Source organism: Macrotis lagotis, chromosome 1 (assembly GCF_037893015.1).
Source record: "Macrotis lagotis isolate mMagLag1 chromosome 1, bilby.v1.9.chrom.fasta, whole genome shotgun sequence".
Lineage (NCBI taxonomy): Eukaryota > Metazoa > Chordata > Mammalia > Peramelemorphia > Peramelidae > Macrotis > Macrotis lagotis.
Window position 1 is genome coordinate 100,151,636 of NC_133658.1, and position 23,237 is coordinate 100,174,872.

The window sequence follows — 23,237 nt, forward strand, 5'->3', positions numbered from 1 at the left end:
AAGACCTAAAAGTTACAATGAACTCCAGAAAAGAACAGGACCATAAAATTCTAGCCCTTTCCTCCAAAGAGTGAATAAGAACATCTAAGAGAAATAGTTGAATTTATGGAACAAAATATATAACTTTTCTCAATGGTCTAGTACTATGGTTCATTTGCAATTTTACCAACCAATAAGTTCTTTACAGCTAACTTAAACCATCCAGCTATAATTTAGCCCATATCCTCTGTCTGTTCTTTGGGCAGGTAGAAAAATATGTAGCCAAAAAACCCTCCTCCAATGAAGTATCTGCAGTGCATACAGTTAGGTAGACTGGATGTCCACAGCACCAATATGGTGAATCCTCAGGGGAGCAGAGGATTACCAACCTGACAGAGGAGGCATGGATTCATCTGGATGAGAAAACAGTTGGAAAATTAGCATGATGTGAGGTCTGTGAATGACTGCTGAACTTTCAATCTGGCAGGGTGACTCAAGTCCAAAAACAAATGAACAAAAAACCCCAGTTCTGTTTAGTTTTGTTTTTTTAAAGAGAAGGGGGAAAATAATTATCTTGAAACATCATTGGGTCATTATCTTTTTTTAGACTCCTCCAAAAATTGTTTTCCTAATATTATTTTCAACCTTTACTACTGAGTTAAAAAAATTTCCCAGTTTTTGCAAGCTTTCCTTCTATAAAATAGGGTTCACACACAAATTTATTATTTAAAACAACTCATTAAAATTACTATTCCTAATTATTTTCTGCTGCGCTTAGCAATGAGTCACTTCTGGGCCATTTTGGGTATGATTTTTCTATATGCTTTTTTAGGTTTTTGAAGGCAAAGGGGGTTAAGTGGCTTGCCCAAAGCCACACAGCTAAGTAATTATTAAGTATCTGAGGCTGGATTTGAACTCAGGTACTCCTGACTCCAGGGCCCGTGCTCTATCCACTGTGCTACCTAGTTGCCCCTCTATACTGTTCTGTAAATAAGTGTCTATCATTCTGATAGACTATTTCATGAATTTTTCAAAGTCTTCTTATTTCTGTCCCTAAGTATTTCTTTCTTTCTTTCTTTCTTTCTTTCTTTCTTTCTTTCTTTCTTTCTTTCTTTCTTTCTTTCTTTCTTTCTAATTTATGGCAATGGGGTTAAGTGACTTGTCCAAGATCACACAGCTAGACAACGGTTAACTGTCTGAGGCCGTATTTGAACTCAAGTCCTCCTGACTCCAGGGCCCATGCTCTATCCACTGCGCCACCTGGCTACCCTATGTATTTCTTTTTTAATGTGATTTTTCTTTATATGTTTATTTTTCAACAATTATTTTTGGTAAGATTTTGTTTCATATTTTTCTCCTTTCATCTCTTCTTACCCCTCTTCTTGACAGCAAGTAATCTGATATAGGTTATACATAAATAACTATGTTAAACATATTTCCATACTAGTCATGCTGTGAAGGAAGAATCAGAACAAAAGGAGAAAAAAACCAAGAGAAGGAAAAAAAAACATAAATCATAGCTGATAATCACACTAAGTTGCTGTCAATGTGTACAAGGTTCTTTTGGTTGTTCACTCAGCATCAGTTCATATAAGTCTTTCCAGGCTTTTCTAAAGTCAGCCTATTCATGATTTCTTACAGAACAATAGAACTCTTATCACATTCATACACCAAAATTTATTCAGCCATTCCTCAAGTGATAGGCATCCCCTCATATCTCCAATTCCTTGCCACTAGTGGCAAACTGTCATGACTAAGACGGAACTCTATTCTGCTATAAGAAAGGATGAGCAAGATGTTCTCAGTAAAACTTAGACTTACATTAGAAGCTGAAATGCAAAATGTACTGCATACAAAATAACAGCAATATACCATAGAATGATCAGCTATAACTTTTTTTTAGCAGTGTTGTAATAAAAGACAAGTCTAAAGAATTTGTGATAAAGAATGCTACCATTCATCTTCAAAAAGAGAGTTGTCAGACTGAAGCACTACTGTTTTAACTTTATTTTTCTTTAGGTCTCTTTTTTTTGGGGGGGGTGTCCTATGACTATTATGGAAATGTTGTGCATGACACATTTTTAACCTGTATCAAATTACTTGCTTTCTCAATGGGGGAAGGGGAAAGAGAGAAGGGAGAGAATTCTGAATTTAAAGTTTAAAAACTGAATGTTAAAACATTTTCACATGTAAGTGGGAAAAAATTAAAAATAAAAAAAGTTAAATGAGTTATCAGGAAAAATATAAGTCAAACTACAAAATAAGGGAACCTCAATTTATCTCCTCAAACAGATAAATCTAGTAAACAAAAGCTAAATAGTGGTTTATAAAAATGTTATTATTGACCTTTGTAGCTCAGTGAATGGAAATAAAATGAAATAAGCATATTAAAAAACGAACTGCTATGAATATTTTTGTACATGTGGGTCTTTTACCCTTTTTTATGACCTCTTTGGGATAAAGACCTACTAGTGTTATTGCAGGATTAAAGGGTATCCACAGTTGGGCACAGTTCCAAAATGCTTTCTAGAATGGTTGGATCATTTACAACACCACCAACAATGCATCAGTGTCTCAGTTTTCCCATATCCCCTCCAACATTTATCATTTTCCTTTTTTTTTGTCATATTGGCCAATCTGACAGATGTGAGTTGGTACGTCACAGTTGTTTCAATTTGCATTTCTCTAATCAATAATGATTTAGAACATTTTTCCATGACTAAAAATAGTTTTAATTTCTTTACCTGAAAACCTATTCATATATCCCTAAATATTTCTAAACTTCATTTAAACTGAATGTTATCTATTCATATTCTAGTTGCTGACTGAAGTACTAAATCTGGAATCAACTTCTATGGAATATAACTACACAAATCTCTCTTCTTTTACCTTAAACAAAGCTGTACATTCCAAAGATATACATTGAAAGAGAGGTGAATCAAGCTAGGTCAAAGCTACTAATCATCAGTGGTATTGGGCCTGTGAATGACTGCTGCACTTCCAACGTCATTAAAGAGAGATCAATATTCCACAACCACTCCCCCCTCCAAAAAAAAGATAAAAAAACTTAAGTTTTACTATCCTGCTCCAGTTGCTCCATTTTTTATCCTCTAAGAGAACTTGAGGGGCAGCTAGGTGGCACAATGGGTAGAGCACTGTCTCTGGAGTCAGGAGATCCTGAGTTCAAATACTACCTCAGATACTTAATAGTTACCTAGCTGTGTGACCTTGGGCAAGTCACTTAACCCCATCACCTTAAAAAATTTAAAAAAAGAGCACTTGAGCACTCTTTCAAAGACAAAAAATCAAATTAGTCTGACTTAACAAGCTCCTCACAAGCCTTGTTGGTTACTACCAAGTACTTCACTTCAAAGATTGGTTTCTCAAATATGATTTTCCTCACCTTCGACTGTAGGCCCCTAAATTAAAATGTGAAAAACTCTCTCTGGCAGCAATCTCGCTCTTTGAAATCTAAAATACTTTGACTTTACAAGTAGGTCCATCACATTTGATTTTCAAGTTATGATTATCTGTCTTAGATTTACCCTAAAAGAACAAAGGGGATTAAAAAGAATTTTACCTGGAATTTTATATCAACCTTCTTTTGCTGCTTTTACAGATGAAACTACATTTTTTTCCTGTTTTAAAAAATTCTGGAAGGAAATAGAAATAATTAGTGAGAGGGGAAGATGATTAGGAAAAAGTTATGGCCCTGAAAAAGAAAAATGGGTGATCTAACATATATGGACCTCAGCATCCTCATAAATAAAAGAGGAACTAGACAAGACTACCAATCTCTCAGCATCATCATTAATAAAATAGAAGTACTAGAGAAGACTACCTCCAAAATTCCTTCTACCTCTAAAAAATTATAATCAGGGGTGGCTAGGTGGCGCAGTGGATAGAGCACTGGCCCTGGAGTCAGCAGTACCTGAGTTCAAATCCGGCCTCAGACACTTAATAATTACCAAGCTGTGTGGTTTTGGGCAAGCCACTTAACCCCATTGCCTTGCAAAAAACTAAAAAAAAAAAAAAATTATAATCAAATTCAAATAATTAAATATAATTTTATAGCCCCAACAATTTTGGAAAACTATTTTTAAAAAAGGTAGTTTAACTTATATTTACTAAGTCCCAAACTTAAAATGGACCATGAATGTTAGATTTACACTATTGGAGTACTTGGTACATCACATGCTGAAGGACTACTGATAATATTGAAAACTATTTCAATTCAATAACCTCCTTTGGAATTTCAGAACCTTAACAGCCCAAGATTTCTTCCATCCAACTTTGAAAGAAAGAAATTACCCAAACTAATGGCAGTGGGAAGGTGAAGGAGAAATCTCTTTTCCCTCAAAATTTTCACAGAGCTTTTAAGTCTTGTAACACCAATGTAATATGCCAGATAACAGACCAATAGATTTAGAATCCAGAGATTTGAACTAAAAAAAAAATCTTAGATACCTTACTTGCTATGTAGCCATGGACAAATCATTAAAACTCTCACAGCCTTGGTTTCATCTACAAAATGGGGATAAATATTTAAAACTACCTATTTCACAGGCCATGCTGCATGTCCAGAACAGAAGAGTCTTCCCTCCCCACCTCTCTCTCTCTCTCTCTCTCTCTCTCTCTCTCTCTCTCTCTCTCTCTCTCTCTCTCATACATAGACATTAGACAAAAGTTGGCAACATTTCAAATATCATGTTTAAGTTCTCATATCCATAACCCCTAAGATGACTCATTAGATCCAGAACTCTTCTAGTTAAGTTACAGAGAGAGAGTTCCCAAAACAAATAACTATGTCACCCAGTAGGATAGCATTTGGTTAGGGTAGTACTATTTCTCATTTCTTTCTTTTTTTTTAGGTTGTTTTTTTTTTTGCAAGGCAAATGGGATTAAGTGGCTTGCCCAAGGCCACATAGCTAGGTAATTATTAAGGGTCTGAGACCAGATTTGAACCCAGGTACTCCTGACTCCAGGGCCGGTGCTTTATCCACTGCGCCACCTAGCCACCCCTATTTCTCATTTATTTCTATAAAAATGCTACTGAACCTTCTGCTGTTTATTTCCTAGGCTACAGTAATTTTGAAGTATCTAACATAAACTCAGCACATAAATGGTCGAAAAACTATTAAATATTGGATGAAACAGAACCTTGGTTCAAGTACTATAATTTCTAAAAGGATCTCGAAACAAGCTAAACCATAAAAGAGTCTTATAACACGGACCAGAAGATATTACAATAGAAACAACATATTACAAGCAGGGCTTTTGCAGTTCCTATGTTCATCTTCACTTTTTTTTTTTTGCAAGGCAATGGGGGTTAAGTGGCTTGCCCAAGGCCACACAGCTAGGTAATTATTAAGTGTCTGAGGCTGGATTTGAACTCATGTACTCCTGACTCCAGGGCCGGTGCTCAATCCACTGTGCCACCTAGTTGCCCCTCAACATCACCATTTTTTTTTTAGGTTTTTGCAAGGCAAATGGGGTTAAGTGGCTTGCCCAAGGCCACATAGCTAGTTAATTATTGTCTGAGACCAGATTTGAACCCAGGTACTCCTGATTCCAAGCCAGTGCTTTATCCACTATACCACCTAGCCACCCCTCATCATCACTTTTTAATGTCTAATTTAGAAAATCACATTTGATATAAATAACATCTAACTAAACATGAAACTTGCAAGTGCAAGGAAAAGAAAATAAATTAGCAAAAAGCTCCCGGTAAATTCAATTTATGCTGATAATTATCTTCCTTAGCTTTCCACAATGGAATTCTAAGCTTCCCAAAGAAAGCAAGCTAGTATGCTATATTAAATTTAATTTGCTCAAGAAACTACTGATATGGAATATAATCCTAATGATTGTAGTGTATGTGAGATCATGGAATGATGGTTGTTTTGAAAATAGCTCAGGTTTCCTTATCATATATATATATATATATATATATACACACACTATAATTATGAAATATCTTTATATATTTATATTCAATATTTATCTGTCTACAACATAAGCCTCCATGGAAGGGAATGAACAGGTTTAACCAATTGCTAAAAAAATTCAAACAGGCTATAAAAACACAATTCAACAATCCTACTGATTCCAAGACTCCTCCCCTTCACTAAAAATGATTCTACTCAGCTTTTAAAAATCTTTCCAAGAATATTATGAAACCTCAATTTTACTTTGTTCTTCATTCTCTATGTAAGAAAACACTTTTGAAATATCTTTCATAGTTTACACATTGGCTACACTGATTCTCCAGAAACTTTCATAATTTTTCTCACCATACTATTAATTTTGAGAACACTTATAGAAAAAAATTCAAAAGAATGGTTCTACAACACACCAAATTCAACCCACTTCTTTGCAAATTTTAAAATCAATCAACAAGCATTTATTAATCACCTAATATGCACTAGGCACTATAACTGGCTTTGAAGATACAAAGACAAAAATGAAATAGTCCACACACACACACACACACACACACACACACACACACACACACACATCCTGAGGGAGCTTACATTCTATCAAAGGAAACAACATATATATATATATATATATATATATATATATATATATAGAGAGAGAGAGAGAGAGAGAGAGAGAGAGAGATACAATACATAATATACAAAATAAAAACAAGGTAATATTGATTATTGAACAAATTACATTATAGAAGTTAATGTGCCCATTAACCAAGTTGTACAATAATGCTACTTTATAGATTATCTTTTGCATTTACTAATAAAAATACTTTTTTTAAAATGACATTAGTAACCCACCAGAGAGCATACTTTTTAAGTGTATTTTCCTAGTATATGAATTTCTGCCAATATACTCAGAGCCTCCTAAAATCCCTTTTCATCAAGAACATACACATAACATACATACAGTCTTCAGTCCTGGATTCAAGCAATGAAAAGTGGCCCACATAATGATCAAATTCATGACCTGAGCCTCATTGTGCCATGCTCTAATCAACTACATATGGGCAGGATACACACATACATATACATGTACATATACACACACGGCACCCACAAAACTCCTTTAATTTTTTTCACTGATCCAATATAATAAACATTTAAGCCATCATCTATCTACCTGACAAAACAACTAAAATCAGTAAGACAATTGAGTCACCATTTTCCAGGAAGAGGGGCAATCTTTTTTTTGGGAGAGGTAGTTTCAAGGGGATGCTGGCTTATGAGGACCCATGACACAAAAACAAAAGACTTTTTCTTAGGGGAGGCACCATGCGGGAATACTTGCAAATACTCCAAACACCATTCTCATATACATCAGAAACAAACAGATCTGATCTCAAGAAGTACAAGTATGGGAGCAAATTGCATCCAAATATTCTGCAGCTTTAAACCATATACCTAAGATAATGAAGCATCAGCAATGGCAAGCAAAACAACCAGGAAAAACAAAAAACTTAGGTCTAAGACAGGGCTGTCCAACCTTACTTTTACAAGTTTTTATTGAAACGGTAGACAATATATTTTAATTTGACATTTTAGTGAGAGCGCTGAAGAAGTTGGCTTCATTTACTAAAGGATTTAGTAAACCCACAGGCAGGCCACATTTTGGACAGCCCTGGTCTAAGACAAAGCTTTCAAGGAAGTTGCCGGCTAGGATTGAATGGACAAGACAACTAAGTTTTGAAGTGTGGACAAGAAGCAAAAACTCTAGGCAGAACTGCCAGTGACCACATCTTCCCTGACAAGAATTATAAAACATTAAAGCTAGAGTGTACCTTAAAAAACTTTAGTTCAACTCCCTCATTTCACAGATGAAGCAATAGACTTAAGACAAGATAGAGTGGTAAAGACAAGATTTGAACAGACTTTGACTTCCCTATTTCTACTACACCACTCATCTAAGACTCAGCATAAAAGAAGGACCAAGATCACTTCCCCAAGATGACATGTGTAAATTTTTAAAATTGTTAACTTAAAAATTGTGAAAGGTTACAATCACATCCATGGTATAATTCAGTGTTAAAATATTAAACTGTATACCAAAAGACTTAAGGCAAAAGTTAATAAAATTTCTCTATCATTTTTTTCTCTTGTGTGTTATACTTTTAAAAAATGACTGCAATGTGGTAAAACTAGAAAGTAAGAAATATAAAAATATTTTTAAAATTAAAGCTTTTCAGGCAAATTTACTCTATCAACATAATTAGGAGAGCACCTATTCTTGTTCATATTGCCAAGATAGCTCTTCCACTCCTTTAAATAAACTATAAAAAAATCAATGATTATAATAGCTAACATTTATATAGCATTTACTATATAAGACATTGTGCTAAGGGCTTTATAATTATTATCACATATGATCCTCATAACAACCTTTCAAAGTAGGTGCTATTATTACTTTCATTTTACAGATGAGGAAATTGAGGCAAATAGAGGTTAAGTGATTTGCCCAGAGCCACACAACTAGTATGTATCTGAGGTCAGATGCAATCCATGAAAATAAGCACCTTATTTCATGTCACCTACAAACCTAGCTCAGAAACTGTTTACTAAAATTAATAAAAATGAAAATAAAGACAAAGACCCTTTCCACTAAAAAGTTAGTTTCAAATGGGCACAAACTCTTCTAAATCCCACTACCTCTTCTACTCAAGTCATCTTCAAATAAAGTCAGTCCTCAACTTACTTCCAGCTAGGTACTCCTTATTCCACATTTTCTACTATCACTGTCCACATAGAAAAAGGTAAAAACCACTGTCAAGGAAAAATTCTTCTGTGTATTTTGAAGGACTAGGCTGTGAATTGAATAACTAAGGGGAGGCTGACAATGGGGATTGCTGCATCTATCCGAAATTACTATCTCGAAACTTACTCCCTCCTTAGGAGTTCCCTTGTATTTTCAGAGTTCACTCTAGTTTACAATCTGTATTTTTCCACTTAGAGATATATTTCAATCAAAAGTACTCTCTTTCAAAAAGCAAACAAAACAAAAATTCCATGATTTCTGATATAATTAAGGGACTCTGATCAATTCATACATCAGGAATGCATTAGTTCAAGTAGTTTCCAACTCCAAATTTTGCTATTTTGCACTCAATTTCCATACAATTCAACAAATACAAAAACATTATGTAAAGCTCTGGGAAAAGACACAATGCTCAGGTAAGATAAGATTACTGCCTCGAAGAGTTGACTTAGGAGCATGTAATACTTTTAGAATGTAGAACAAGTCCAGTTAGAGTACCACACAGTATGGGGACTTAGGTTGGTACAAAGGCACTAAAAGCACCTGTAGAAAGAACTACTGGGAAAGGAAATTGGAAGTTATCAAAGCCTGATTAAGTCTGAATTTGTGCCAGACTTTGAATCTAAAACAAAAAAATCAAAAAATTTTACACAATAAAGAGCTGAAGCTGCTCCACTTTCTTCTAACTTCTTAACAGCTCAGTGCTCTGTTCCCAAGGATGTAGAACTCAGACCAATACTTAATACAGTAGAGCAAATGGTAAGCTATTTATTATGTATTGAATAGGATTTTTAGCCTATATATTTAATTATCATCTGATAACAATTTTCTAAGAAAGAATGCAACAAACCTTACATTCAATCCAAAGTTGGGGAATCTTTTGAGCATTTTTCACATTGTTGCTATTCATTTTTAATGAATTAAGATAGGAACTTAAAATATACATGATGGCAATAGAAGAGCCTTACCAAATGATTTGAAAGAATTATAGATAAGGGAGGAGTATAGCTTACATTACAGAAAATGGAGAAGCATCAACAGAACCTTTCTGTTCTGATAATCAAAGACAAAAAAAAGGGAATTTAAATTCCAAATGAATGTCACTAGTGACAGAAGCATTCTACTCTATGATTATTTTAGTTATTCTTCTGAACACGTAAACTCTAAGAATTAGGGGCCATTTGTCCTTTTTAGACCTATATTCCCATCACCTGGCACAATGCCATGCAGCAGTAAGTGCTTAATAGATGATGGTTGAATCTGATTGAGTACATATTAGCTGGGGTCAGTTTCAAAAGTTCCACACATTTCTTATGCCAACAGAATCGCCAAGTGTAAGACTTTTTCAATGTTGAGTAGTCCATATTTGTAAAACTTCTCCCTTCTCACTTTAAATTTATGATCCTCTGAACTATGAGAATTTTGATTGTCTTCTTGAAGTTTCCATTTGTCCATCATATGTGTCCTTGGTTTTTCCCCTTGTCTCCTTCTGGTTCTTGGGAGAGAGGGACTGGCTATTTCAGGTCATTTTTTTTCCATTCACACAAAGGATTCACTACCTTCAGTCAAGCATTTATCATTCAGTTGATCAACAGGCATTTATTAAGGGTTTACGGTGTGCTAGGCATTAAACTGGACAAATTTTTTAAAAAGAGGCAAAAAGAAAAGTCTATTCTCAGGGAAACTGCATTCTAATGGAAGAGACAATAAGCAAAACACTCCATCCATTCAAGAGTAAAGGGGAGGAGGGGCGGCTAGGTGGTGTAGTGGATAAAGCACCGGCCTTGGAATCAGGAGTAACTGGGTTCAAATCCAGTCTCAGACAGTCTCAGACACTTTAATTACCTAGCTGTGTGGCCTTGGACAGCCTTGGGCAAGCCACTTTAACCCCATTTGCCTTGCAAAAAAAAAAGTAAAGGGGAGGTAATCTCAAAGGGAAGAAATAGGCGAAACAAAGAGGGACATGTGAGGGAGCATTTGAAGAATGAGAGGCAGGCATTGCCACCGCACATAGGGAAGGGTGACCTGGAAGGAATGTCCTATGGAAGAACTCTTGAGCAGACCAAAGTAACAATCAGATGAGCATGTGGAGAGGAATACCAGAGAATACTGGAGAGATAGGAAGATTCCAGGTTGTGAAGTGTTTTAAATGCCAAACAGAACATTTTTTAATATCTGATTCGGGAGGCAAGAGGGAGCAGAGCCAGAGAATTTTATTAAGTTGCTAACAGGGATGACATGGCCAGATTTTCACTTTAGGAAAATCAATCTGGCAGTTAAGTGAAGGATGGAACTGAGTAGGGAGAAACATGAAGGAAGTAGGGAGATTAAACACAAGCTACTGCAATAGTTATATTACCAGGGTGTTAGCTGTGTGTCTGGAGAAAAGAGGACACATAGGAGAAAGTTGTGAAAGAAGGCAAAGACAAAGTGACATATTGTGGAGTTAGTGTAAGTGAGGATATGATGGTTGCTGATCTGGCAGACTGGAAAGGAAGAAGGGAAAGGGCTGTTTGGGGACATAGCTTCAATAATGCTGAGTTTAAAGGCTCAGAACAGAATCCTTGGGCAATCTAAGCTTAAAGTACATATTCTGGATGAAGATCCAGAAAAAGAGACTGAGAAGCCTAGTCAGAACTAAGAAAAAAGCAATGTAGTAAAAACTTAAGAGAGAAAAGTTTCCAGGGAGAAGAAGGTGAATGAAGGTAGCAAAGAAGTCAGGAAGGATGAAGAGTGAGAAGAGACTAATAGATATGGCAAAGAAGATTTCAATAGTCAACAATAGTTTCACAGTAACCTTTGGATTTCTATCAAGTATCTTCTTCCATATCACCTACTTTAGCCTAAAGTGATCTCCCACTTTTCACTTGCTAAATCTTTATTCACACAAAATCCTACCCCTTCAAAAAGGCAATACAAATTAAATTGGAACAAATAATACTAATTTACTTTTTTTTTTAAGATTTTTGCAAGGCAAATGGAGTTAAGTGGCTTGCCTATGGCCACACAGCTAAGTAATTATTAAGTGTCTAAGACCAGATTTGAACCCAAGTACTCCTGACTCCAAGGCCTTTATCCACTGCCACCTAGCTTCCCCACTAATTTACTTCTAATGAATAACTCAGACCTTGGCTGTATTTCACAAACCTGGTTTTACCAATCTCCAAAATATAATATGTGAATATAAGTATTATGAAAGGAAAGTTACATCTTCTTAAACTCATTTCTCTCATACATATTGTAAATTCTGTTGTTTAGTTGTTTCAACTGAAGAGTTGTCTGACTCATCACCACCCCACTTGTGGTTTTCTTGCAAAGGTGCTGGAGTGTTTTGCCAATTCTTTCTCCAGCCCATTTTTCAGGAAGGAAACTGAGGCAAAGAGGGTTAGGTGACTTGTCCAGGGACACATAGCTACCAAATGTCTGAGTCAGATTTGAATTCAGAAAGATGAGTCTTTCTGACTATAGAACAGGGGGTTCCCATCCACTGTGCCACCCTAGCAAACCCATTGCGAATACTATTTAGAATCAAAAACATAGGTTTGGATAACTAACCTTGAGAACTAAGATGCAAATTAAGTAAATTACTTGCTCAAAAGCATACACCTAGACAGGTTCTTAATTTTTTTAAACTAATTTACAGATGAGGAAGTATCCAAGTGACTATCCCAAACAAACAGAATTAGGCAAAAAAAAAAAAAAAAAGGATGATCCTACTTATTAGGAGTTAAATAGTTAAATGTTCCCCAAGTCAGGGGGTAGGAATCAATTTGTTGCCTTACTTAACTTGTTCTAATGTCAGATTTACCCAAACAAGAGCAGACTTTTTTTTTTAGTCAACTTTAAAATCCTTCACACTTTTAAATGGATGTAAGGAAGAAACTATTCTATCACTCCCAACAAACTACTTTGCATCAAGGCCTAGAATCACAAGAATCAATGCCTTCTTCTACAGATTGCTACAAGTTGCTTTCAATTCCTCTATAATAATATTGGACCCTTTCCACAAGAGGAATTATTTTAAAAAATCCTGACTGGATTTGACTAGTAATTGTAATGGAAAAGTGCCAAAGTTACAAATCACGCTAAGGTCAAATGTCTCCTAGCAGAAGTTTGTGTTCTCTGATGGCAGTCTATATCCTTTTGATGTAGATTTTAGGAGAAAAATGATTTGACTACTTCATTTGTGACTGTTTCCTGCAAAGAGGTATTGAAATTCCAGATACTCAGAAGAGGTCTTGTAATGTTTCTAACCATTCAAAGTTAGTAACTAAATATATATCTGATAATGGACTAGCTAGAAATACTAATATCGAAGGCTTCATTTTTATGACCTTAGCTTACAATGAGAAGACCTTGTTTCTCCAAGTCATATAATTCACTGTTAAACTCTACCCAAACAAGTCTCAAAATTCATGCTATCACTTATATGAGGGATTCAGTCAAGACCACATAAAACACTACTGGGAAATTATTTCTCAAGTAGGAGAAGACTCTAAGAACCAATATTTAGTTATCTCCAAATATCAAGGGAGAGAGGAAGAAGGAAAGAGAATCAATCTGTGATTATCTGTGTAGGTCAACTCAATGCAGATTAGCAACTGTCCTGAAATTTATGGTCAAGGAGCATTGAGAGATTAATTGATTTGCCCTGAATCAGAGGACAGGATAGGGTCAGAGACAAGACTTAAACCCGAGTTTAAGTGGGGAGCTGCTTCACATCTACTCAATAATCCAGACCTTTTTTCTTTGTAAAATAAGGGGCAACATCAAATAATTTGAAATAAAAAAATAGACAATCGTATTTCCCTTTCTATCTTTCAAATTCCTTTTCAAAGAAAACTGAAGCCCTTCATGCTCCTGGATTCCTCCAATTAGGCTCCACAGAGAAGTTCTTTTATACTTGGGGCATTTATCTATTTATTTTGTATTATGGTTATGTATCTATTGTCTGTGTATTAAAGGGTGGGTGGATGGGTGGGTACTATTCCCTTGGTTTGTAAACTTTCTAAAAGACAGCTTGTCTTACCAAATATTTTATCTCCTTCAATACCAAGCACAGATTTAAAAAAGAAAATTTTTGTTACTTATTTAAGGCAATAGGGTTAAGTGAATTGCCCAAGGTCACACAGCTAGGCAATTAATTATTAAGTGTCTGAGTTCACATCTGAATTCAAGTCTTCCTGACTCCAGGGCTGATGCTCTATCCATTGCCACCACCTAGCTGTCCCCACAGATGTTCACATATGATATATGACTACTATACATTTATTGAACTGAATTATATTTATTATATATATATATATATATATATATACACCTGTCTATTTTGCAACTATAGTCAATCTTATTAAATGTTTTTAATTAAGAAAAATGCAATTGATTTTCAAAGTAAAAGCAACTTTTCAAATACTCATACCTTGACTATATTATAAGAAAATCAGTCCCTTTCACCTTTCTATTTTCTTTAGATTAAATATATTAATAATTTAAGCATAAGAAGAATATTTCTTAAGTTAAATTCCACAAATTCAACTTAATGAACAATTAGAGCACCATGAAATTTAGAAAGGATCCATGACTTTATGGAATTTACAGTACAGTAGGATATATAGCTCATATTAAAATTCAAGTCAAGAAACACTCATAAATGCCCCCCCCACACACACAAATAGTTTCCTGTCCTCAATAAGGGAACTGGTTCATAATTCATGAGGACCAAAATTCCAGGTCAATACAACAGGAAAAAGGAAATCATTACCTGGTGGAAATTAAAAAAGACTTCCAAGAAGAAATATGAGTTAGGTTTTAAGGAATGGATTTTAAAGAAAGGAATGTAGTCTAGAGGTTATTTAGTCTTAGCAAAGATACGGAAAGAGGAAGGCACCAGAATTTTGCCATAGGAGTGACGTTAACAAGATGTAGGTATAAGGAAAATGATGAGTTGTAGATATGTTAAAGATGGATTGAAAGAAGTTAAAAGTAGAAGCAGGGAGGGGGCAAGTTAGGTGGCACAGTGGAGAGTATGATGGCCTCGGAATCAGGAGGATCTGAGCTCAAATCCAACCTCAGACACTAGATACTTACTAACGGTATGATCTTGGGCAGGTCACTTAATCCCACTGCCTTGCAAAAAAAAAAAAGGTCTAAGTAGTATGACCAGATAAGAGGCTCCTGCAATAGAGCAGAGAGTAATGAAATCTACAGTACTAAAGTGGTGCCAGTGAAAATAATGCAGAAGAGTGATTCAGAATAAGAAAGAAGAAACCTTGGTAACTTGGAATAATGACAGATGAAGGAGATGGTGGAATCAAAGACAACATGAAGTTTTAAATACACAAAACAATAGAGTCACTCAAAAATATCGAAGATAGAAGGAACAGTAAGTTTTGAGGATAAATGTAATTTGTTCATTTCAGTGAGTTTGATGTAGCAGTAGAATAGCCAAGTAGATATGAAGTTTTGGAGTATGGGAGAAGGTTGAAGCTAGAATTAGCTATCATATGCATAAAGGTCCATAAGGATTTTGGAGTTGGAAGGGACTTTAAAGATATCTAGTCTTAAGTCTCCTACTTAAAAGATGAAAAGAATTGAGACTCAGAAAGGTTAAATGACTTGCCTATGCTATTTATGTAGTTAAAAGCCAGGACTTGAAACCAGGTGATTTACTCTCAAATCTAGGCAAGTGAGTTACTGCATTAACTGAAGCTAAAGAAATAAATAAGACTACCAAGAATAGGACAGAATGAAGAGAAGGTCTAAATCTTACTCTTAGCAAACATCTTCTAAAACCTTATTAGAATCATTACTTATTAGAGAAATGCAAATTAAAGCTTCTCTGAGGTACCACCTCACACCTCTCGGACTGGCCAATATGACCAGAAAGGAAAATAATTATTGTTGGAAGGGTTGTGGGAAATCTGGGACACTATTACATTGTTGGTGGAGCTGTGAACTCATCCAACCTTTCTGGAGAGAAATTTGGAACTACATTCAAAGGGCAACAAAAATGTGCATACCCTTTGATCCAGCAATACTACTACTGGGTCTATACCCTGAAGAGATGATGAAAAAGGGTAAAAACATCACTTGTACAAAAATATTCAAAACAGTCCTGTTTGTGGTGGCAAAGAATTGGAAATCAAGTAAATGTCCTTCAATTGGGGAACGGCTTAGCAAACTGTGGTATAGGTATGTCATGGAATACTATTGTTCTATTAGAAACCAGGAGGGACGGGATTTCAGGGAAGCCTGGAGGGATTTGCATGAACTGATGCTGAGTGAGATGAGCAGAACCAGAAATACATTGTTACACCCTAATAGCAACATGGGGGCGATTATCAACCTTGATGCACTTGCTCATTTCAAAAGTGCAACAATCAGGGACAATTTGGGGCTGTCTGCAATGGAGAAACCATCTGTAGCCAGAGAAAGAACTGTGAAGTTTGAACAAAGACCAAGGACTCTTTCCTTTAATTTAGGAAAAAAAAACATATCTTATTGTCTGATCTCGCTATCTCTTAACTTTATGTTTCTTAAGGATATGATTTCTCTCTCATCACATTCAATTTGGATCAATGTATAGCATGGAAACAATGTAAAGACTGACAAATTGCCTTCTGTGGGGGGGGTGGGGGGAGGGAAGTAAGATTAGGCTAAAAAATTGTAAAACTCAAAATAAATAAAATCTTTAAATACATGTGAAAAAAATCTTATTAGAGAAGAGCTAACAATAACAAAAATAATAGTGTGTACTCTTTTTTTTTTTATTTTTTCAACACAGCACCCAGAATCTCATCATCCCGCAAGGAGTATATTAGCCTTGGTAACCACACTTCATCAGCATCCTCTGGTTCTGGGAGTTCTCTGCATGGAGGGCAGAGTTTCTCCCACAGTCTCCATGGAAAAATGGTCAGCTCTCCATTTATTGGTTTCTCCATTATGCCACAGATCCATTGGGATAGGTACCTTATCTATCCCTATTTCAGTTTCCTTTTGTGTGTCCTTCCCCCTTTAAATCATAAACTCTTTAAGGTCAGGAATTTTTTTTTTTTGTTATTTATATCATTTCCCTTCCCCTGCTTCCCCAGAAAAAAATAAAGCACTTCCCACAGGCAAAAGGCAGTCCCTGCCTGTAAGGAACGTATAATCTATTGGAGGAGAGAAATGCAAACAAAAATACACAATTAGCTATGTAAAGAACAATTAGAAATAAAATCTAGAGAGGGAAAATTCTAGAATTATAAGGGATTGGGAAAGGCCTCCTATAAAAGTTGGGATTTTACCTGGGACTTGAAGGAAGCCAGTGTCTGGCACACAGTAAATGTTTATTGTCTTATAGGAACAATTATAGAGAGGTCAGAGGACAAGAGAGAGACAGCGAGGTGACATAGTACATAGAGCCCTAGAACTGTAGAAAGGAAGATTCATCTTCTTGAATTCAAATATGGATTCATACACTTACTAGCTGTGTGACCTTGGGCAAATCACCTCCCTATTTGCCTCAGTTTCCTTCCTGGAAAAGAGCTAGAGAAAGGAATGGTTAACCCTTTAAGTATCTTCGCTAAAACCCCAAATGGGGTGACCAAGAGTTGGATAAGACTGAAACAAGAGAACACCAGGAAGACAAGGAGACTGGTGTCTTGGGAAAACAAAAGAGCAACTAATATATGAAAGGCAAAGCATTTATTAAAAAATGTTTACTGGAGTCAAGCACTGACAAGTTCTAAGGATACAAACAAAAACAAAGATAGTCTCTGCCTTCTAAGAGATTACATTCTAATAGAGGAGATAACCCATATAGAGGAATGAATGGTGGCTGGATAGTAATACTTGGGTTTGGACAGTTGCAAATATAGAGATAAGAGAGTGGACTGATGATATACCCTTGAAGATGGGTGAGAAGAAATCCAGGTGAAAATGCCCACTGGATTTTGGGATTAAATATTCTATTAATGACCTGGTTGAGGATGGAGGCAGGAGGGGAGGGGGTTAGGGATGGAAGTTTCAATAGGGGTTAAAGAGAAATTAAAAATCAAGGGATGTAAAAAGGTACAAGTGAATGGATAGGAAATAAATGAATGCTATGACTCCTTAATTTAAACCCTTAAGAGATAATCTCTAATCTGGTTGCTACTGCTCCTAATCTGCTGAAGTTACCAAGTAGGAAGGAACACATACCCTTTCTTGAAAATTTTTGATGATCTCAAAACCTAGGAAAAATATAAAGTGACTTTCTCCTCATGAAAGTGGTCTAGTATACACATCAGTACTATGGGAAATTTGCTCCAGAAAACAGCCAGTCAAAAATGATTTTTAAATTAGTACTTTAGTTCAACATTAACTTAACCTACATTTTTCTTCTAAAAACAGTCTCTGCCTGTAGCCATGAACTGAAAAAAAAAAACAGAAAAACTTCTGAACTCATGAGTAATTTTGGTAAAATTCACCCATCTTTTCGTAAATGGAAAACTCTTAATCATTCAGATCAATAATCTATGATTTCCCCTTGTTAGATAATGTACGAAGTTGGCTTTAGAACCAACTACATTTGCTTAAAGCAATGCTCAAAGTCTCAAAATCATCTTAAGGGATTATTCTGAAGCCACTCCAAAGAATTAGCCCTAAATTGAACAATATATTACTGATTTAAATAGTGACCTTTTTTTTTTGGACCTGTGATGTCCTTTATGGAGGAAGCTCCAGTGCGGAAAATTCCTTCATCTATGTAGAGTGGAAATTAGTCTGCTACTTATAGTCTCTGAATTGCTTGTAAGAACTAAGAGGAGGGTAAATATCTTCCTCAGGGTCACAAAACTAATACGTATCAGAGACAGGACTTGAACTCAAATAACTGGTCAATCCCAAGGCCAGTTCACTAATAAAAGAGGGAATGTTCACTGAGTGTTGAGATAACAACTCAGGTAATTCAGCAAATTTGCAGTATCTTTGGAAGACAGAAAGAGGATAAAAATTAACTGAGAGAAATGGTAGGACTATAACCAAATGACACTTACAGAGACTTTAGAAAGCACAAAGTAAATGCAGAGATAAATAAGAGGTACAAATTGAAGAATGATAAGAGACTAAAACAGCTCATTGTTGAAGTCTTACTATTTTAGTAAAAGTAACATTTTAAAAGTACAGGAACATTGAGTCAGTAACCCTGAAAGCTATGATTCCTTAATTTAAGATTTTAAGAGGTAGATGATTTCTAATCTGGTTGCTACCTTTACTAATCTATTGAAGTTCCTAAGTAGGAAGGAACACTTACCCCTCTTTAAAAACTTTCAATGATCTCAAAAACCAGGAAAAATGAAAAGCAAGTGATTTCTTCCTCAAGAAATGGTTTAGGATTCCTGACCTGATTTTTAAAAAAGTGGAAAAGAAAAGCTCAGGAGCTAAAGAATTTTTCTTCTTCACCAGTCTTGTCCTGAAGGTTACAAAACTTACCTAAACTCCTGAAATCAAAGAAGAGTTTCCTGATTTGAACTCCTACCACTACAGGAGTTTCAAAAGAATGTATATAAGTATGTATGAAACGTAGCTTGATATGTGCAGAAGTTCTTTAAAAAGGGGCAATCAGAATTCAAGACCCAGATCCCTAGGGATTCCCATGCCCAAATTTTATGATAGGAAGCTCATACTGAATCTTAGTATAGGTCTATTTGTAAGAAGAGGTTTTAAAAAGTACTATAAAATAGAGAAGCAACACAAGTTATAGCTGAGACCTTTTCAAATCTTAAAAAAAAACACAAAACAATACAAACCCCCCAAATGCCAAGTCTGATCCTCTTAAGATCAGAAACCAAAAGATCATGAGAACCACAATAAATTTCCTTAAGCTATTTGACTGCTATTAGATATGCAAAATAATCTATTGCCTTTAAAAAGAGCCTCAATATTTTTTGGGAGCTAAAATAAAAATTGTGGCAGTCCCCTACTTAATTTTTTTTTAATTCAACATCAAGAATAAGATCTTATTAACTGTAACCACCAACATGCCTGTTTAGTTACTTATACTCTATCTTGAAGAAAAAGCAAATAGTTTTTTCTGTTCTGCAAAACTGTTAACAAACAATATCAGAACGAAGAATGTATATTCAGCAGTCCAATTTTTTAAAAAAATGCAGTGAAATTTATGAACTTATGAACATTACGTTCAGGTTTCATTTTACAAAACTATTTTAGAGTCTAGAATATAACAGTAGTTTTTATATTAATAAATCCTTGTTTCCTCCTCTGTGAAACACCTTCAATTATTTCCTTTTAAGTGCAACATATTTCCGCAAAAGTCACTTAAAACTGAAGAATTTAAATAGACAACAGACCAAAAGTGTGGTGATCAGTATTCTACCACTGACAAAGGACCATTTTGGATAGTCTATTGATAAATGCAGCATTCCATGACATACTTGAGTCAACATTTCCTGAAGTGGTTTCTAAAGAGCTTTATGAATCCCCCCAGGAACCCAAGGAGAGCCTCTAAAAGACTTCCCCTCAAACACCGGGTCATGAAGATTATTACAGTTGAATTAAAGGTAACATGAATTTGAGATGCTATAATAACTCCTGGAAAGGGGAATGAAGAAAGTATACCAGCAGCATCACAGTCTTAGTAGAATATTTTTTCACCAGAAAACTAAAATGATGTCTAAGTAAGACCTTTTATATGGATCATAAGCTAACAATGAGAACCAGTTGGTGTCAATGTATAGTAATGACAACTTGACATAAGCCTTTATGGCATTTCTTATGTACTTATGCAATATAACTCAATAAAATATGAGATCTCTTTAAGAGAAAAAAAACTATCCATTTTCATTGTACACCTTGCATTAGATAGCACAACCAATGAAAGCCATCTCTCCTCAATAAATCAGATATTTTAAAACTAACCCTCCAAAAAAAACTTTTCATATGAGAATTTAAAGCCTCTTTTAAAGTATCCAAAGTGAGTATTTATATTTTACTATCTTGTATATTACTACTACATTTTTGCTTATTAACTAATTTATTCCATTTTTAATACTATCCTCTGAATTTAAGAAGCTCATTAAAAGTTTTTAAACCCCCCTCAAATCAAAAACCAAACCAAATAACCCCACCCAAATTGGTTTGTCCTTATTGCAGAGCAAGGATCCCAGACAGAATTTTTATTTGTCATGAAGGCTTTGCAACTTAAATGAAAATTCTGATTCATTGAATATCATCAGACAGTTTACAAGTATCAAAAACAAAGACAGGAACTCTAACCATTGGCATATAACCTACCATTTTTAAATACAGAGGACCACTTCACTTTAAAGGAAAAGCAGCAACTGGGTTTGAAAGAAAGAAAAATCTCAAAAGAATCTATTTTAACAAATAGCTTGTTAGTAAAGTTGGGTTGTTCACTAGCAAGCTAAAATGACAGACTAAAGAGGAAGTTCTGGGGAGTTAATCAAAGAAAAAAAAATTGAGTCACGTGGTTAAATTGCCTTTACTAAAAGAAAAGATTTTTGGCAAGCTTACTAACAAATTAATATACCTTGAGCAAATTTAGCGCCAGTAACACCTCGAGACTGAACGCTTATAGTATTTGATACAGAATTCATGACTTTGTCCTTTGAAAGAAATTTTTTTTTCTTAACTGCTTATGAAAGTGTCAAGAAGAAAACACATGACTATTCATTCTATGAGTGGGATATGCACGCCTGTCACACACAAAAAGGAAATGATGAAAATAAAATTCTAATTCGCCAATCAGTCCATTCCTAAGAATTGCTCGAGTTTGCACAAGACCCTCGACGGAACTTGAAGCCTGGCATCCTTTCGTGTCATCCTCGATCATAAGCTGCTCCACAAGTGACAGGCTTTATTTACAAAGGCCAGGGAAGAAAAGGCAAAACGGAATCTGCAAATCGGCATTTCCCTCTTCCATCTAGTCAGTATTTTGGCCGCCAAGTCAAAAGAGACAGAGAGCCGTCATTAAAGGGGGAAAAAAAGCCCCCCCCCAAACGTCCTATTTCTCCGAGGGAGAATGCACCCCGGATCCGTTCCCTTTATCATTCAAGATGTGACAACCAATGCATGAAAAATTAAAGCCCGCCGCTCGCAGCGGCACGACAGGCAAAATGTCTCCTAGCAGCTCTCTTCCTCCTCACAACAAGGAGGCGGCGGGCGCGCGGGGGCAGCGGCCCCGCCGGAGCGGGCGCCCCCCGGGGCCCCGCCGGCCCCTCGGAGCCGCACACAATGGTGGGCGCCGGGCTCCGGGCGCCGGCCCGCACTAGGCCGCGGCCGCGTCCCCGGGGCGTTCGGCTCCGGGGCGGCGGGCGGGCCCGGCCGGGGCTGGAAATGGCCGCTGGCCGCTGCTCGGGCGGCCCCGCGGGGCCCCCCGGCGCCCCCTCCCCGGGGCTCCGACACCGAGCCCCGACTACGCAGCAAACGCCGCCCCCCCCGCCCCCACCCCGCGCCCGGGGCCCCGCCGCGAGGGGAGGCCCCCCTCCCCCGGCCCCCCGGCCTCCCTCGGGCAGGGGCAGCGCGGCGAGCCCGCCCCCCCCGGCCCCCCGACTCCCTCCGGGGCCCCCGGCCGGGCGGGGGAGGGGGCGCCGGGCCCCCGAAACCGAACAAAGCGCGGCCTGAGCGGCCGCCGCGGCCGGCCGGGAAGCCGGGGCTTTTCCTGGCGGCGCGGCCCGCGCCGGGCACTGCGGCAGCGGCCGGACCCGCCCGCCCCCCCGGCCCAGGCCGCGGCCTTACCCCGCTCCCCGGCGTTGTTCCGCTCCTGAGGCGGCGGCGGCGGCGGCGGCGGCGGGGGCTGCTGCTGCGGCTGCGGCTGGGGCTGCTGCGGCGGCGGCGGCGGCGGCGGCGGCTGGGGCTGGGGCTGCGGCGGCTGGGGCTGGGGCTGGGGCTGCTGCTGGGGCGGCGGCGGCGGCTGCTGCGGCGGCGGCTGCACCGGGCGCGGCCTCGACACTCGCCTGGGTCTCCGGTTGGCGGCTCGGACGGAGTTCATTTGCCGGGCTGGGTGGCGGCGCTGGCGGAGGGACACACACACTCGCACGCTCACGGCCCGCTCCCGGGGCTGCCGGGGGGCGAGGGCGGGGCGGGAGCGGGGCCGGGGGGCCGGGGGCCGGGGAGCGGGAGCCGCGGGGCCGCCCGCCCGGTCCCGAGGAGGAGCGCGGCCCGGTCCCGGCGCGGCGGCGGGCGGAGGGACGAGGAGCGGGCGGCGGGCGGGAGGGAGCGGGGGGCGCCGGCTCCGGGGTGCTCCTCCTCTGCCACCCCCACACCCCCTCGGCTGCGAGCAGTCTCCGCTTCCTCTCCGCGGCCTCCGCTCTCTCCGCCCCCCTCTCTCTCCTCGCCGAAGGGGAAACGAGGGTGAAGGGAGGAGACGGGGGAGAAAAAAAAAGAGGCGTCGTCGTTCCTCCTCCTTAAAGGAGCCTCTGCGCGGGCCGCCGCCGCCGCTCAGCCCCGCCGCTGCCGCCGCTGCCGCCGCTGCTCTGGCTGCCGCCGCCGGGGAGGAGGAGGAGGAGGAG

General features: G+C 38.2%; 1 protein-coding gene across 2 annotated transcripts in view; it reads right to left on the reverse strand.

Annotated features, from left to right (window-relative positions):
* The window catches only part of FBXO11 (F-box protein 11), a 123,352-nt gene extending 100,782 nt beyond the window's left edge, over nt 1-22,570 (reverse strand). For both annotated transcript variants that reach the window (XM_074205480.1, XM_074205469.1), the window contains exon 1: nt 22,465-22,570. The gene's annotated coding sequence lies outside the window, so the exon portion shown is untranslated. The remainder of the gene's footprint in view (nt 1-22,464) is intronic.
* Between the last annotated feature and the right edge of the window lie 667 nt (nt 22,571-23,237).